General features: G+C 38.6%; 1 pseudogene; it reads right to left on the bottom strand.

The window, feature by feature from the left end:
- The window catches only part of LOC109832494, a 38265-nt pseudogene that overhangs the window by 9645 nt on the left and 11066 nt on the right, over positions 1-17554 (bottom strand).

Genomic DNA, 17554 nt, shown 5'->3' with positions numbered 1-17554 from the left:
GTTTAGACCATAAAAATATGAAGAGTATAACCATTTAACAGTATAACTTCCCAAAAAGTCACCCATCCTAGGATTACTCTCATCAAAGCACGCTTAACAATAGAATTTTTTAACTTATACACTATCATAAGTGTTTAATCATCATCATAATTAAAATCTAATATTTATTATTTACGACCATCAATATATTCTCTCGCAATCCATGTTGAATTATTAGCCTTTTTCACTTATATTTAATTGTATATCTAATGATACAAATATGTGTCATGATTTGACACATTTTTTATTTGTGTCACTATTGTTTAATTCTTTGTAAATAAAATGATAATTTTACATGTATCATAAAATAAGTGTGGACACATACAACTTTTGTTGTAGTGCTACTTATTTGAGGAGATGCGACAGTTGTAAATCAAACTTACGCAGAATACTCAAATTACAGATTTGCATATCAACACTATAAAAAATGTTACTTTCTAATTGTGCAATTTAATGCTACTAAAAAATCAATATTCTTAATCAAATAAAAGCACGGAGCCTCTTTAACAAAATAATTGACAGTCTTCTTAACAGTATATTCATAAATTATAGAAGCTTATATTAAAAACTATATATTTTAGTTTCAACAAATATTCAAAAGAGGGATTTTGTATTAGAATTAAAATTTGAAAAAAGATTGAAGTGAAGAATAGAATTCGATCTCTGATTCTGATTCAAAATTTCTAAATTCGTTTAGAGCCTTACCTGAAGAATACCCATGTTAGGCATAACGAAGCTTATGTTGTTGAGACTCGCGGCAAATGTGGTCCCGTTCGGCCCAAGACACGAATTATTCGGACAAAGCAACTCATTAATTGAGAGAGTAATAATAATCCTCTGATCAATAGTTTTAGGAACATCAACATCATCCTTCAAAGATCTAAGCCCCAAAACAAATTTGGCAGCAGCCTTATTATCTTCAAAATCAGGGAGCGTCGTCGGAAAATAGAGGAGGCATCGATAGTTGTGAAGGATATTCGATGATGGCCGTGGTGGTGGTCTTGTCGAACTCGATTGGGGCACTGTTGTAGGATTTGGCAGCTATATAGAATTGGCGAGGGGAGGATGGAGGTGGAGGGAAGGGAAGGGAGTGGAGGAGAACATCGAAGGTTTGGCCAGGAGTAATCATTAGGTACTCAACGGTGTAGGGTTTGAGGTAGCCACCATCGGTGCCAACGGCAGTGAGGTTGTGGCCAGCAATGGCGAAGAAGAGCTCGTTGTTGAGGGCGGCGTTTATGATCCTGAGGAGGTAGGTCTTGCCATAGAGTACCTGCACTGCACTCTGAATGTGCCTGCAAAAAAGAAAGGGAGATATGCATTTCGAAATTGTAAAAAGAGAGTCTAATAGGGTCAGTTCGGAGTCAAGTTTAAACCTAGGTCACTTAATGATTGTTCTTTTCATCGGCGAAAACTAGATCAGAGATGACCACGTTTGTTTTGTCCAATTTTAAGCCACCGAATTGGTTTAGTTGTGGACCAGGAAGGAGGTGGTACGTCCACAACTAAAATGGTTCTTGCCAGGACCGGGAAGCGTAGCCCGAGTTACAAGCACACTCTCAATTCTTCATTTCAGAATTGAGTAGATACGTCGACAACATATTCTCTAATTAGAGGGTTGGTAACGCGGGTTCTGAACTTCTGACATGAAAATGATTCTTACACATAATTAATTATATGAAATTTTGAAAAAGAATATTTTTTCACAAGTTATATTAAGTATTAATAAAAATTAATGCCAAGAACCTAAAAGGATACAAAATTACTAGAAAACATAGTACTTCATTATGGGTGTAATTTTTTAATGTAGAGATTGTATGGAAATTTAGTTTCTCACTCGCAAATGAAAGATTTTCTAAAAAAATTCTGACATCTTACCTTTCTCGGAACAGGGGTATAGATCCCCGGGTTGACCATTAATCGTATATGCATCAGACAGAGTAGGGACACCACCAGTACGCAAAAGATCTTCAAGTATTTTGGCTATATCTCCCGTCCACCACTCCCCTGTAATAAGTTAACCAAACAACAAAAGAGTGGTACAATCAAATAACCTTCATAATCACCACCCGGTAAACAAACTGAAAATGTACCAAAAAGGAGAGGGATCTCCTTGTAGGGTTTAGGGAAGGGATAATGCTCCCGATTGTAGGCGTCAAAAAATGCTGAAAGATATCCAAATACAGCTCAAGAGGAAATCATCCAAAAAGGCAGAAGAACACAAGTTTGGGATGTCTCGCATGCGAGACAGTCTTTACTGTCTCGCCAGGCGAGACAGCATTCTCTGTCTCGCAGGCGAGACAGCATTCTCTGTCTCGCCCGCGAGACAGCATTCTCTGTCTCGCCCATGAGACAGTTTTCAAAGAAGTTAGAAACCACTTTATAACCGCCGACACGTGGCCACCAACTGTTCAAGAACGTGGGGAACGTCGTGGGCGAGAATCACGTTGATAACTGCCAGAATAACGGAGTTTAAAACGTGGGAAGACAGTTACAGTACTCGAGCTTCTGTAACTCCTTGATATTCAGGCTTTGACTTGATTTCAAGAAGAACGACTATCTTACCTTGATAAGATATCGTTTCAAGTTCTCACTTCGATAAACGAAGTCAGAATCATAAACCCCTCACGATTCGATCAGAATCTGTGATTTGGTGGTCCACGGGCTAACGCACCCCCGGCACAGGCAAAGATCCCACGCAAGCAGTAATCCAAACAACGATTCTGCGTTTGTTTCTCAAGAATTGTAATTTTCATTTTGTTGTGTAAAAGAAGTCTTATAAAAAAGCTATTTCTTTTGAATTTATTGTAATCGACCGAAGATATAATGAATTCCATGACAAAACCAACTTTTGAAACGCAAACAAGCTGGCGACGCCACAGTGGGAGCCAACGGTCTCGCGGATCCGAGACGCGTCGTGCGCCAGCCCATCATCAAGCATCCTGTTTTGAATCAACGGTCAGAGTACGAGTTCGTACAAGCGAAGTTTGAAGGAGTATTTGTCATCTCAAAGTTCTGTCCGGCCGCCTCGTAATGCATTGAAGATTTCATCTTCGTTAAAGTTATCCAATGGCTACGGTATTGAAGATTCTCGTCCGCTTGTTTGCTGAGGACTTTACTCGCAAAATACCTCCTGCTCACAATGACTCTTATCTAGTTAAAGAGTGCATCGAATCAAAGCCCACTGTACAGGAGAGGGTCTCGTCAGAGGCGACGCCAACGCCCGCGCTCGTTCAATTTAGCTAATGGATGTTAACAAACCGATGGAGTTCGTTATTTATGCGGACTTAGAGTCGAGGAAACAACAAGCTGCGTTTGTCTTCAACGGGGCAACGACTAAACTACTCATGTTATCTGCACACAATTCAGCGACGGAGGAATGGGACTATTGTCAAAAGGACTCGTTCGACCGTTCAAAGAACGTATACAAAAAGTCGTGCAAATGGCTGGCTATGTCCGAATCCTATATCAAACAAAGACGAGAAAACGGAGGAGGAAACGGTACCAAAAAGAACTCAACCGAAACTCTGCCAAGTTTGGATTCCAAAGTCATGGACTTATGCAAAATCAGCATTCAGAGCCCGTTAAGCCCCGTCCATACCGCAAGGGGTGGTTTTTAGACGTGCGACTCGAGGACTAAACTTGGATCGCTCAAGACAAAAGTGAAGATTGTCTGAGAATGCGAACAAGGTTTTTACACCCCAGAAAGAAGACGCATTCACAACATAATGATATCGTCATTATTTACCCTGGGCTACGGAGTCATGGCCAACAGACGATACGGATTTTTTTGGTAATCATACCGATGATCGTATTATCAAGTTGGGGTGTGGTAAATAATTTTCGAAAGAGAGATATTCGAGAATATACTTCTTGGCGTCCCTGTGCGCGACTGCGTTAAAGCCAGTCATTGATTGTGATTGTTTCAAGACGGCGAAGCCATCCCACGAAGAGTCTCGTATCGTCGAGAGCTAACGCGAGACATTTCCGTGCTAGAGAAAATCAGCTGCCCAAGATGATGAATTTCCTGAAGTCACCATCAACGTGTGCTGATAAAAGAAAGTCTAAAACGCGCAATTCAAGTGATCAAATCGCGACTTTTTCTCGGGCAGAAAGGAAAAGTCAATCGGCAAGAATTCGCATCAACAGGATGTCTCGACATCCAATTAGGAGCCAATCAGACGCAGAGAACTGACAAGGAGAAATGCAAAGAAGGATATGTCCTCGAGGATGAATTCTCGACCACTTATTCTGCAATCAGCTTCTGATGATACAATGTCTAGGAGGCGGGACAGCACCAGAGAAGTACTCACAATCAGCCTCTGATCAGTTCGGCTCAAATACTTCAAGGAAGCTCTGCCCAGAACAACGTGAAGACAATTAGCAGCTGAAGTGAAGATAGAAATGGAGTTGGCTGATCGCAACAAATGAGAGAATTGGCTAGCTCAACGGCCTCAACCCCCTGATCGCAGTCAAAGAACTGAATGTCCCCAGCCGCCACACTCAGAAGGTAGTGATGACAGTGGATCAAAGTGGATGAAGGCCATTAACTGGCGGATACACTCCCAAATAGCAATAACGGCTGGGGGTGGTTTAACACATTCTCCAATAACGATATTGGGAGTGGTTCAATGGCACTCTCACAGGGGGTGGTCTAATCCATTGCTCCTCAACGTCAGTTCGAATGAAGACATATGAGCGATGCGGGACAATGCCAAGAGCCTTGAAAACAAAAATCAATGCTTTGATGACGGCTCAAGAAGTAAGAAGACGGTATTCGCAGTCCCTATCAAGGAATGGGATCAGTACTGTACGGCGGCGAAGTTCAATGCTGATCTAATTCAACGCGTTTGAAGGGAGAGTTCGCCGATTCAGGCACTTGAATTCGTATTTTCAAGTCTCATTGTGAGCATGATCGTCTGGAAACGAGCTTTAATGGTCGCGCGGTCATTCGTTGGCACCCCTTCGTGGGGCGGGCCCGCCTTCGGATTGGTACGCGACGGCCTTCAAGCCAGGAAGCGTCAATTTGCTGGGATGACATGAAAAGTTTGTCGCTCAGCAATTTTTTCGATGATGACACCCGAAGTGTCAAACTCGAACCGCTTTTGGATGAGATAGCAAAAAGACGGAGACTTAGTCAGTTGAACAATTTTGTCAAAGGCGCTTCGTAGACATGGCAGATGAATTGGCAGAGGTCGGACTATTACAGAGGATGTTTATCGCTGCAAACAAGTGCGCCACAGATAACGGCTCTCGGCATCGATGGTCCTGAAGCTCTGGGGGTCGTGCCATCCCACAACTTGGAAGGAGTTAAAATCTCGGGGTGAAACAAGCTGAGGCACTTTCTTAAAAGAAAGAAAGCTTGAGAGAGGCCAACCAATGACATCTCAAGTCGTTGAGCATGCGACTTCGATCCGAGGTTCAAAAGGAATTTCTTGTCGAAAAGATGATGAAGCTCCAGGGAGCATATTGGAATTATCCTGCCTCGGCTAATGATAATCGAGTCTACGCACCTATTAAAGATCAGGATGGAGCTAAGAGGATTACCGGATCCAAACTATTATGCCGTACCACAGAAGGGTCTTCATCCACCGAGCTTTGCTTCGGACTCAAAACAGGATCCAAGCCCTAAATTGACTCCGGCGTCATAACGAACGAAAGAAGTCGAGTAATGACGACCATGACAACTCCAGTGGGGTGCAGGCGAGTAATAAACTGTTTCCCCACACAACTCCGAATGTATGAGGTATAAACTGCTTCTGATTATCCAACTGAGTACAATTGGGCTTAAACCCGGTTTCGGGGGCAAAGGAAACTGGGGTGGAAGTTCATCCCCGAGAATCTTATATTCTTTAAGGATAACCGGCGAACATGCGAACTGAGGATAACGTACTCCTCGTTACACCAATTTTGCAAAGAAAGCTAGGGGTGGATAGAGTTCATGTACGGGAAGTTTCGGAAGAATGTTAAATGGTAATATTCTTAGGGATAACCCGATCATTTATGAACAAAATGATAAATACCCAACTCCTATTATATATTTCCAAAATATTCTTTGGGCTGAGATGAGATTCGATCGACTTGTTTGGATCAATCTTCGCTCTCTAAACGCCTCCTTTGATCAACCCTTTAACAGGTTAGGACCAAAAAGCCAAATCCCCTCTCGATTCGTTCCATGACGAGAGGTCGCACAAATTGAAGCGATCAACCTTTAACAGTTAGGATTCGTCTCAAATTCCTTTTGTCATAACCTTTAAACCAGGTTAGGACCAGAGCTAAAAATCCCTCTCGATTCGTTTCATGGAACGATGAAGGTCCACATTGACGATTCCAACCTTTTAAAACAGTTAGAGTCGGTTCAATTTTCCATCTGGTCAGAAACCTTTAAACAGTTAGGACCAAGCCAAAATCGCGGCCTCTCGATTTTCGTTCCATTGAAGCGAGAGTGCCACCAAATTGAAGCGAGTCAACCTTTTAAACAGTTAGGATCGTCTCAAAATTGCCCTTTTGGTCAACTGTTAAACGAGTAGGACAAAGCTAAAATCCCTCACTCGATTCGTTCATGAAGGAGAGTCCAGCAAATTGAACGATCAAACCTTTAAAGGCAGTTAGGGATCGTCTCAATTCCCTTTTGGTCAAACCTTTAAACAGTGTAGGACGCAAAAGCTAAAGATCCCTCTCGGATTCGTTTCATGAACGAGAGGTCCACAAATTGAACATCAAAACCTTTAAAGCATTAGGATAGTCTCAAAATTCCAGCTCTTGGTGCAACGCTGTTAAAGCAGTTAGGACCAAAGCAAACATCCCCTCCGATTCCGTTCGCAGTGAACGAGAGGGTCCAGCAAATTGAAGCGATGCAAACTTTAAACAGTTAGGATCGTCTCAAAATTCCCTTTTGTCAAGACTTTAAACAGTTAGGAGACCAAAGCTAAAATCCCCTCTCGATCGTGTCATGAAGCGAGAGGTCCCAAATTGAAACCTGGAGAATTTTAGGAGTTCTTTCCAAACGCTTTAAACAGGTTAGGATCGTCTCAAAATTCCGCATATTGGTCAAACTTAAACAGTAGGACCAAAGCAAAATCCCTCTCGATTCGTTGCTATGAACGAGAGGTGCCACGAAAATTGAACGATTAAACCTTTGTAAACAGTTTAGGGGGGGGAGGATGGGGAGGGCACCGGGGGTGAAAGGGATCGTTCAATTCCCTTTGGTCAAAAGCCGCCGCCCGCCGCCGCCGTCCCCGCGCTTTACACAGTTAGGACCAAGCTAAATCCGCCTCGAATTCGTTATATGAACCAGAGGTCCACAAATTGAAGCGATCAAACCTTTAAACAGTTAGGGAATCGTCTCAAATTCCCTTTTGCGTCAAACCATTTAAACGTTAGGACCAAAGCTAAATCCCCTCCTCGGATTCGTTTGCATGAACGAGAGGTCCACAAATGAACGGATCAGGAACCTTTAAACAGTTAGATCGTCGTCAAATTCCGGCGATCTTGGTCAAACCTTTAAAGGCAGTTTAGGACGCAAAGGCCAAAATCGCCGTGCTCGATTCGTTCCACATGAACGAGAGGTGCCACAAATTGAGCGATCAAACCCTTTAAACAGTTAGGATCATCTCAAAACTCGCATTTTTGGTCAAACCTTATAAACAGTTAGGACCTAAAGTCAAAATCCTCTCTCGATTTGTTTCAATGAACGAGACGGTCCACAAATTGAAACGATGCAAATCTTAATCAGTTAGGATGCGTCTCGAAATTCGCGCATTTGTTGGTCAGAACCTTTAAGTAAGAGTTAGGACTCAAAGGCCAACAATCCCCTCTTGATTGCTTCCATGAACAAAGAGGGTCCACCTTCGATTTGCGCGAATCAAACGCTATAAAGTAGGATTGCTTCGCAAATTTCAATGTGCATCAAACCTTATTCAGATTCTCTGAAATAGAAAGTCCACTTCCAAATTTTCCTTTGTACCAAGGAGAATAGAATATAAAATTCCTTCCCTCGCGATCCGTGGTTTTATCTCTACAACAAACAAAGAGAGCCAGGAGATAGGATTATAAAATTCTTGCTCTACGAATTCCGGGTTTATCTGCTACAACAAACCAAGAGACGCAGGAGATAGGATATAAAATTCTTCCTCTCCGATTCGGGTTTATCTCTACCAACAAACAAGAGACCAGGAGATAGAATATAAAATTCTTCCTCTCCCGATTCTGGTTCATCCTCTACCAAACAAGTAAAAGAGACCAGAGATAAATAATACAATTCTTCTCGCCTACCTCATCGGTTCATCTTACCAACAAGAAAAGAGACCATATACCGCAATAGGTAACACGAGTTGCTAAACTGTTTCCCTAATCTCAACAGGAAGTTTTCTGGGAGAATATCACTCAGAAAATTTCTTAAGAATAACCTGAATACCCGCCAATAGGTACACGAGTCTAACTGTTTCGCCTAATGCTCAACAGGAAGTTTCTGGAGATATCATTAAAATATTCTTAAGATAACCTGGCTACCCACAAATTGGGTATACAGGTTAAGCTTATTGTGGTTCTTATGGAGACTCGATTTCACAACAACAAATTCCAGCTTCAATTCAAGATCTCTGACAAGCAGTTTAAGCGATAAACGGCGATGCTGGGATAAATTTAGCTATTCTACAAAGCACTGAATAGATTGAGAAGAGCAGAGATCAAAAGTTGAAGCCACCTACGGGTTCCTCTACCACGATCTACTGCAACCAAGCATTGAAGGGATCGTAGTCAGACCTATCTATCCAAAGGCATCGCCAGAAACTCCTCCTATAAAAAGATGAGTTCGGAATACTTTGAGGGGGTATCTGTAGGCGTCAAAAATACTGAAAGATATCCAAATAGCAGCTCAAGAGGAAAATCATCCAAAAGGCAGAAAGAAGAAACACAAGTTTGGGATGTCTCGCATGGCCGAGACAGTCTTTACTGGTGCTCGCGACAGGCCAGAGACAGCATTCTGCTGTCTCGCAGGCGGACAGTCTTTACTGTCTCGCCCAGGCGAGACCAGCATTCTCTGTCCTGCGCAGGCGGAGACAGTCTTTACTGTCTCGCCCAGGGCGAGACAGGCATTCTCTGTCTCGCCGCGAGACAGTTTTAAAGAAGTTAGAAACCACTTTTATAACCGCCCCGACGACGTGCCACCACTGTTCAAGAACGTGGGGAACGTCGTGGGCGAGAATCACGTTGATAACTACCAGAATAATCGGAGTTTTAAAACGTGGAAGGCAGTTACAGCGAGAAACGTGTCAGACAGTATTTAGCTGACTCGCTGGCGAGACAGCAAATTACTGGTCTCGCTGGGCGAGACCAGCAAACACTGTCTCGACCAGGAGAGACAGCAAAACGCTGTCTACGGCCGCGCGAGACACGCAAATGCCTGTCTCCGCGGAGCAGCTGTTCATACAGGTTATAGAATACCCCCGAGGTGATTTCTTTGAGGGGCTTCAGCAGAGATCCAAGGCTGGATCAGAGAAGCATCCATAGCTATTCAGAGGCAGAGAGGGCAGAAGTACTCGAGCTCCCTGGCAAGGTCCTTGATAATTCAGGCTTTGACTTGATTTCAAGAAGAAGAGACTATCTCCTGCTTGAATAAGATATCGTTTCAAGCTTCTCACTTCGATAAACGAAGTCAGAACTCATAAACCCGCTCACGATTCCGATCAAGATCTGTGATTTGTGGTTCCACGGCTAACGCACTCCCGGCACAGGCAAAAATCCCACGCAAGCATACAGCCAAAACAACGATGCTTGCGTTTGTTTCTCAGAGTTGTAATTCTCATTGTTGTTGTGTAAAAGAAGTCTATAAAAGGCTTATTTGTTTGAATTTATTGTAATCGACCGAAGATATAATGAATTCCATGACAAAACCAACTTTTGAACCAAACACCGATCTTAGGATGTACAATAATGGCTCCATGTATTGTGGCACGTGACCAATCGCTGTGTGCGTGCCACCAAAGAGTCCCTTCTTCTTCAGAGAGTAGGATAGTGTAGGTAAACTTGGATTTGGGTTTGATCGGGCATTGGTTAATGAATTCAGGTCAATCTGACCAAGGGTTTCTTGGCTGGTCCACTCCGTGCCTGAAATCCTTGCATTGCGGATGTGTTAACGAGAGATAGTCAAGTTTGTAATTTTGGAGCAATTTATTACTGTTGTAAATGTGGTTGTTGTAACTGGATATTTTTTGTCAGGTTACAAGTATGACTGAAACCAAACTATTGCAATTGCCATTTTGCACACAACAATAGTTGCAATGATTCACTTGTATGGAACTGTCAATTACATTGCAATTATAGAGACAAACTACTACTAAATAGCTTCTGATATTGAATAATTGATCGATGTTTGTATATTTACCAGTGGATTGTTACATTGTAGTTTGCTCTGTTGATAACTGTGACAGTTATTTTGTCACCTTTGAAAGCATTGATTGTTGGTCCTGGGAATTTACCATTCACAGTAAGGATCTTCTTTGACTGACACAGGCGGATGTAGGAAACTTCTTTCATCTACAAAAGATAAAGAAATTATGACATGAAAAAAACACTGTATAATGAATGTTTGAATTAGATAAATTTTAGAGTTATTTACAGTGTAGCTATTTATCACTTATGTTTCACATTAGTTATTAGCATAAACACTTGATTCTATTTTAATTTTTTGTACTTGATTTTATTTTAATTTTTTGGGTTTCAAACACACATGAAAATCATGTGATAGTTGAACTTTTGTCAGGAGTGTCCTCATGTAAGATTGTGATGGTATTAAAAGAACAAAGATGACATACATTTGCGTGCACTCTCATTGAGGATGCATATGCAAATAACCGTGAAATTTATATCACTTCTTTCATTCCTTATGGATGGATACATTAATAAAGTATGGTAAATGTATGGATACATTACAATGAATAAATAGCTTAATTGCAATTGGGAGGAAACATAATGACTAATGTAAATTGTTCCATGAACTAGTAATACACTGATACAAAAAACAAGGTCATGATGATCTCGGTAGATTTGCTACATATTAATTGACTTTAATGTTTAGCATTAATGTGTCAGCTAAATTTTTAACTTCCTCTAATTCACCAGGTAGCGTTTTAAGTACACAAATGCATGCATAAAAGTGCACATTTCATGTATTTATATTATACTAGGTAGAACTCATCTCCTACCCTTAAGCTAACACTAAGGAAGGCATTAATTAATGCATAGTTTAAGCAAACTTACTATGAACTCATAATCAAAAGTTGAAGCCAACACTTGGCTGCAAAGGAACCCAAGCAACAATACAAACAAAGAAATCTCCCTCATTGCAACTTAATAAAGAGAAGAAATATGTAGAGAGAAGAAGCCTAATTTGCTTCTTGTGATTTGAGATGTTAATACATAATTAGGAGTTTATATAGACGAAGATGATTAGACAAATGGCAAGGAAAAATAATTTATTCTCCAGTTGTCCTTGAACGCATTCATAATATTAGCCTCATTGCTTCACGTAATTCTAATACAAATGCGATAATCCTAGTTAATGATCATCATTGTAAGTAAAAGTAAAGCTTCCTTAGGTTTAAAGACTCCATGGACTTAATCCTCTAGAGGCTTGGATCAAAGATTAGAATAAGGGTGTAATGTAGAGTTAAGGGCACATTAGGCATGCTTGGTCAAACCTAAGATTTTCTTTTGATTATAATGAGGGGCATGTTTGAAAAATTAAGACCATATAATGGTGATATATTGTTATCCACATGAAATACTTCATACTTTTTTCAATATGAGACTATACTCGTGCGGTTTGTGTGTATTAATATTCATTGGTTTATATCTCAATCATATCTATGAAGAAACAATGACCCTTTCAATAGACAATCTTGGCCACCATGGATTATTTATGAGTAAACCTAAGCAAATCAATCAACCCTCTCTGAAAGTTTAGTAAAGCTAGTTTCAGTTAGGTCGTGAAAGAATTAGCTCAAAAGCTTAACCTATAGTATATTAACTCAAATGTCTACTGATTAAATTCGTTACTTTTTTTGTTCTTACGATGTAAGATTAATCTTACTAACAAGCATTTTTTAAGAAAATACTAATAAGACTTGTACAATATTGATTGTATTTTTAACGACAATTAAACCAAGAAAGCATTCTCAAAGTTGGAGGCTCCTTTAAAACTACGGGAAAATTAATTAAAACTAACTTATTAGTATGTAGCCGTCTTTCTACTACTTCTTGATCATCTTACTCAAAACCTCCTGGAGGTGGTTATGTGTTAAGTGGAATAATTAAGAGCACCTTCTCAAATGAATTTAATAAATGTTATAAGCAAATTAATTTCAAAGGCTATATATTCTAATTAATTTCAAAGACTATACATTCTAATTAGAATTATCATTTTCAGCTCTCTTTTATTTATTTATTTTAAATTGAAATATTTGAGCATTATCTAACTACGTGTAGAGTGAAATGTAGCTTGAATCATAATTCAAGAGGATGAGGGTCGCTAGTTGTCTCTCACCATAATTATTAATATCTCCTTATTTTCTCTGACCACGCTCCATCTTTTTCCTTTTTCTTTAAAAGAAAAAAAAGAATGAATGAGAATTTGGGTCAGTGGAGTAGAGCCTTGGGGTAACTATTATTTAGATAGATAAATTTGTTACATATAAGTCAAAACCAATACAAATAGTACACGTGCCCTATAAGGCCAACCTGTACAATATGATCCAGTTCAATGCTTAAACTGAAAGAAGAAGCCAAGTATTATTATGCTAGAGGTCTATTGGATGATTCAGTATAGCTAGTAGGATTCAATGCATGGGGTTGCTTAGAGAATGTTTGGCAAATGGTCAAAATAGTTTATAAGCCACTTTAGTGGCTTATAAGCCATTTTGAGATATTTGGCAAGTGACGTTTTTTAACTTATAATCCACCAAAAAATAAGCTAGGGTGCACTAGCTTATTTTTTTAGCGGATTGCAAGCCATGAGGTTTGACTAAGTAAAAGATAATCATACCCTCATGATTTCATCAAATCCAAAGCCTTGTTTAGTAACTCACTACTCACTAGCAGCCTCATGTTCTTTTAAGTCATTTTGTCAACAATTATGGATTATAATCCACACATTTTGCAAAACACTCTACTCTTGAAATAGTGAATTGAAGTTTCCTTCTCTCTCCATCAACTTCAAAACTAGTTTCTGCAGCCTATGACTCTTATGTTATGTCTGGAATAGAACAAGAGGTTCTCAGTTCTTCTCAAGTTTTTTGTAACTTTTGGTGTATGTTTGCTTCACTCCTCAGGAACTTTTTTCTTTCTAATTTTAATATAAACTTATTTGCTGAGCAAAAAAACTCTACTTTTGAAATAGATTACAATTGACTAAATACCAAACATTCTAGATGACAATTCACTTGGATTATAATATTTGAGCTATATTGGGTTATATACAGCTTTTAAGCATCAAGAGTCATTCTCAGAGCCAGCAAATCAAACACAAAATATCGAGACTCATTCGGCTGCTAGTCCAGCCATTGACACAATAGCCAATCTGTAATTATTTCCCAACTACATTAATTAACATTTGGATTTGTATTGGATAAATTGGCACATTTTTCTCTGTAAATGTCCATGAGAATCCTAATGACCAAAGATAATGTTTTTGGATCAAAGATCAGATAATATATAGTTTTCAGCCATCTATTAATCATTCCACTCACTGGAACATACAGAGAATTGTAAGACACAGGATATTCCATCCTCCAGACTCCACAGTCCACACAAAGTTAACCACCTATCGAGGTACTGTATTGCACATATGGGATGAGATATCATGGGGAATTTCATCTGAACATGCAACGACCAGATTTTTCTTTTACACCAATTATTAGCTAATTTTTTAATTCAAGTGGGTAAAATGGACCGCTGAACCAACAGAAGTTTGTACCTGACTAAAAATACTTAGGATCAAACACATTTAATCTGTAATTCATGACAATAAAAAAGTAATTATTTCATATCAGGGACTTAAATATGTACCGGCAGTATAAACCTTTAACCTGTCCATTTCTTTTACATCAAGCTGCCCACTGTGTCTCAGCTTCTGTTGCCTATCATCAATTAAATTGACATGCCCCTTTCCCATGTCCAGGGAATATCCCTAGGTTGGCAGTCCAGTCAAGTAAGCAACTATCAGTAAACAAGAAGTTAGTTTAATGAATTAGTACTTGTAATCATCGAGACACTTAGATGATGAGTGAGGGCACCTAAGTTATGACTGGAGGTAAAGAAAGTTAAATGACTGCTAAATATGCGAGAATGTAGCATTTAACTATTCTAAATAGACTTTTGATACGCTTTGAAGAGCAATTTGGATCATTTCAATTCCTAAGTGAAGGAATATAGCAGGAGAGGGAACAAACACTAGGCAGTCACAGATTTATAGATGTGGCTCTCCCTGGCTTTCATACCACTTTTAGAAAATTTACCACCCCAAGAGATTCTATCTATTAGCCAAGTTGATCCAACCTAATATACTTTTCTTCAGCAAACAAAAGTATGTACACAATACCTTTCTTGTGCAATTAGTACAGTAAAGTAGGTAGAGCTTCGTGTACAACCTTATGCAGGCAAATAGGTATGAAAATTGCATGGCACTCTTTACCTGCATGTATCATAAGCATACTAAACAAACTACGCATATTGTGATAAATATTAGCTCAACATTCATGATTTGCATAAAACAGCTCAAGTAAATAGCACAGAAACCAAACTGAAGGTATTGCATAGCACATGCAGGAAGTACCTAAAAATTGAGCTGCCTTGCATCTAGCAATCTTCCAATAGTAATCAGGGGAAAAGGTTGAAAAATCTACCTATGGTAGCCTGTAGAAGCCTACAACAATAGGAAAAAACTATATCAGACCATTTTATGAAGAGAAAAATGCCCCCAAAAGCCAAGAAAACGTGCTTCCCACCCCCAAGACTTTGTCAACGGGTGTTTTGCCCCCAAAAATAAAAATTCTGTTCTCCGAGCCCCCAAAACACAAAACCCAAGATATTAAAATATGTGAAGACCATAATACCATTCTCTCTCTCTTTCTTTTTTTATTAAAATATGATGAAGATTATTTTATTATTTTCGTTTTCTCTCTCTCTTTATCATGATGTACTGAGATGATAGTTGAAATGATTGATGAGGATTATTTTATTATTTTTGTTTTTATTATTTTCGTTGTTTGTATTGGGAGATTGTTAAAGTTATGGGTTAATTGTTAATGTTACGAGTTAATTGTTAATGTTACGGGTCAATTGTTAAAGTTATGGATCATATCTCTCTCTCTCACATGATGTTACTTTGATGATATTGAAATGATTGAAGAGGATTATTATTTTATTATTTTCGTTTTTTATTCTTTTCGTATTTTTAAAATATTCGTTGTTAAGGATAATGGTTGGTTGTAAAGGTTATGCATTGATTGTTAAGGTTACGGGTTGATTGTTAAGGTTACGGGTTTGTTGTTAAGGTTATGGATTTGTTGTTAAGGTTACGTGTTTAATTGTTAAGGTTACGAGTTTAATTGTTACGGTTACGGTTTAATTGTTAAGGTTACGGTTTAATTGTTAAGGTTACGAGTTTAATTATTAAGGTTACGGTTTTAATTGTTAAGGTTATGGATTTAATTGTTACGGTTACGGGTTTAATTGTTAAGGTTACGGTTTAATTGTTAAGGTTACGGGTTTAATTATTAAGCTTATAGGTTTAATTGTTAAGGTTACGGTTTAATTGTTAAGGTTACGGGTTTAATTATTAAGGTTACGGGTCAATTGTTAAGGTTACGAGTCAATTATTAAGGTTACGGGTTTAATTGTTAAGGTTACGGGTTTAATTGTTAAGGTTATGGGTCAATTGTTAAGGTTATGGGTTTAACTGTTAAGGTTACGGGTCAATTGTTAAGGTTACGGGTCAATTGTTAAGATTACGAGTTTAATTGTTAAGGTTACGGGTTAATTGTTAAGGTTATGGATCTCTTCTCTCTCTCTCGTAATATTAATTAACAATTAAACACGTAACTTTAACAATTAAACCCGTAACCTTAACAATTAACCCGTAACCTACACAACAAACCCGTAACCTTAACAACCAATCCGTAACATTCACAACCAATGCATAACATTTACAACCAACCAACCCGTAACCTTCACAACCAATGCATAACAATTAAACCCGTAACATTAACAATTAAACCCATAACCTTCAGTTAACAAGACGCATGATTTTTAACGGTAATTAAACCGCCCTATCGAGTTGAAAATTTGAAAATATTAGTTCCCAAGTGGCTTCCGAGTAAAAAAAACATGTGGCGAATAGGGGATAATAGGATTTGAATTTTCGAAGCTAGCTTACATGAGAGCATCCATGGCCATCAAAGACTCTGAAGAAGTGAAACTTCCCAGCGACAGCCGAGCTTCCCTCCACAAAATCGGGCCGGATCGAGACGGCGTCCTTCATGTCCCGTCTCCTCCCACAGACCGACGTCAACCCGTAACCTTAAAAAAAAAGATTACGAGTTAATTGTTTGTAACCTTCACAACCAATGTATAATCTTTACAACCAACCAATCCGTAACCTTCACAACCAATGCATAACCTTTACAACCAACCATTATTTTTAACAATTAACAATTAAACCCGTAACTTTAACAATTAAACCCGTAACCTTAACAATTAAACCCGTAACCTTAACAACAAATCCGTAACCTACACAACAAACCCATAACCTTAACAATAAACACGTAACCTTAACAACCAACCCGTAACCTTAACAATCAATGCATAACATTTACAACCAACCATTATCCTTAACAACGAATATTCTAAAAATACGAAAAGAATAAAAAATAAAAAATAATAAAATAATAATCATCTTCAATCATTTTAATATCATCAAAGTAACATCATGATAGAGAGAGAATAATAAAATAATAATCATCTTCAATCATTTTAATATCATCAAAGTAACATCATGATAGAGAGAGAGATAACAATTGACCCGTAAAATTAACAATTAACTCGTAACCTTAACAATTAACCCGTAACTTTAACAATCTCCCAATACAAACAACGAAAATAATAAAAATAATAAAATAATTCTCATCAATCATTTCAACTATCATCTCAGTACATCATGATAAAGAGAGAGAGAAAACGAAAATAATAACATAATCATCATCATATTTTAATAAAAAAAGAAAGAGAGAGAGAAGGGTATTATAGTCTTCACATATTTTAATCTCTTGGGTTTTGTGTTTTGGGGGCTCAGAGAACAGAATCTTTATTTTTAGGGGCAAAACACCCGTTGACAAAGTCTTAGGGATGGAAAACACGTTTTCTTAGCTTTTAGGGGCTGGAAGCATTTTTCCCTTTTATGAAAACAGTCTGTCAGAAAAGCAGCTTATGAATAGGAAAATAGAATCTGCTACAGATCCACCTA

This window comes from Asparagus officinalis, chromosome 3 (genome assembly GCF_001876935.1).
Source record: "Asparagus officinalis chromosome 3, Aspof.V1, whole genome shotgun sequence".
In the NCBI taxonomy this organism is placed as follows: domain Eukaryota; kingdom Viridiplantae; phylum Streptophyta; class Magnoliopsida; order Asparagales; family Asparagaceae; genus Asparagus; species Asparagus officinalis.
Note: the sequence above shows the minus strand (reverse complement) of the source record. Positions and strands in the feature narration are given on the sequence as shown.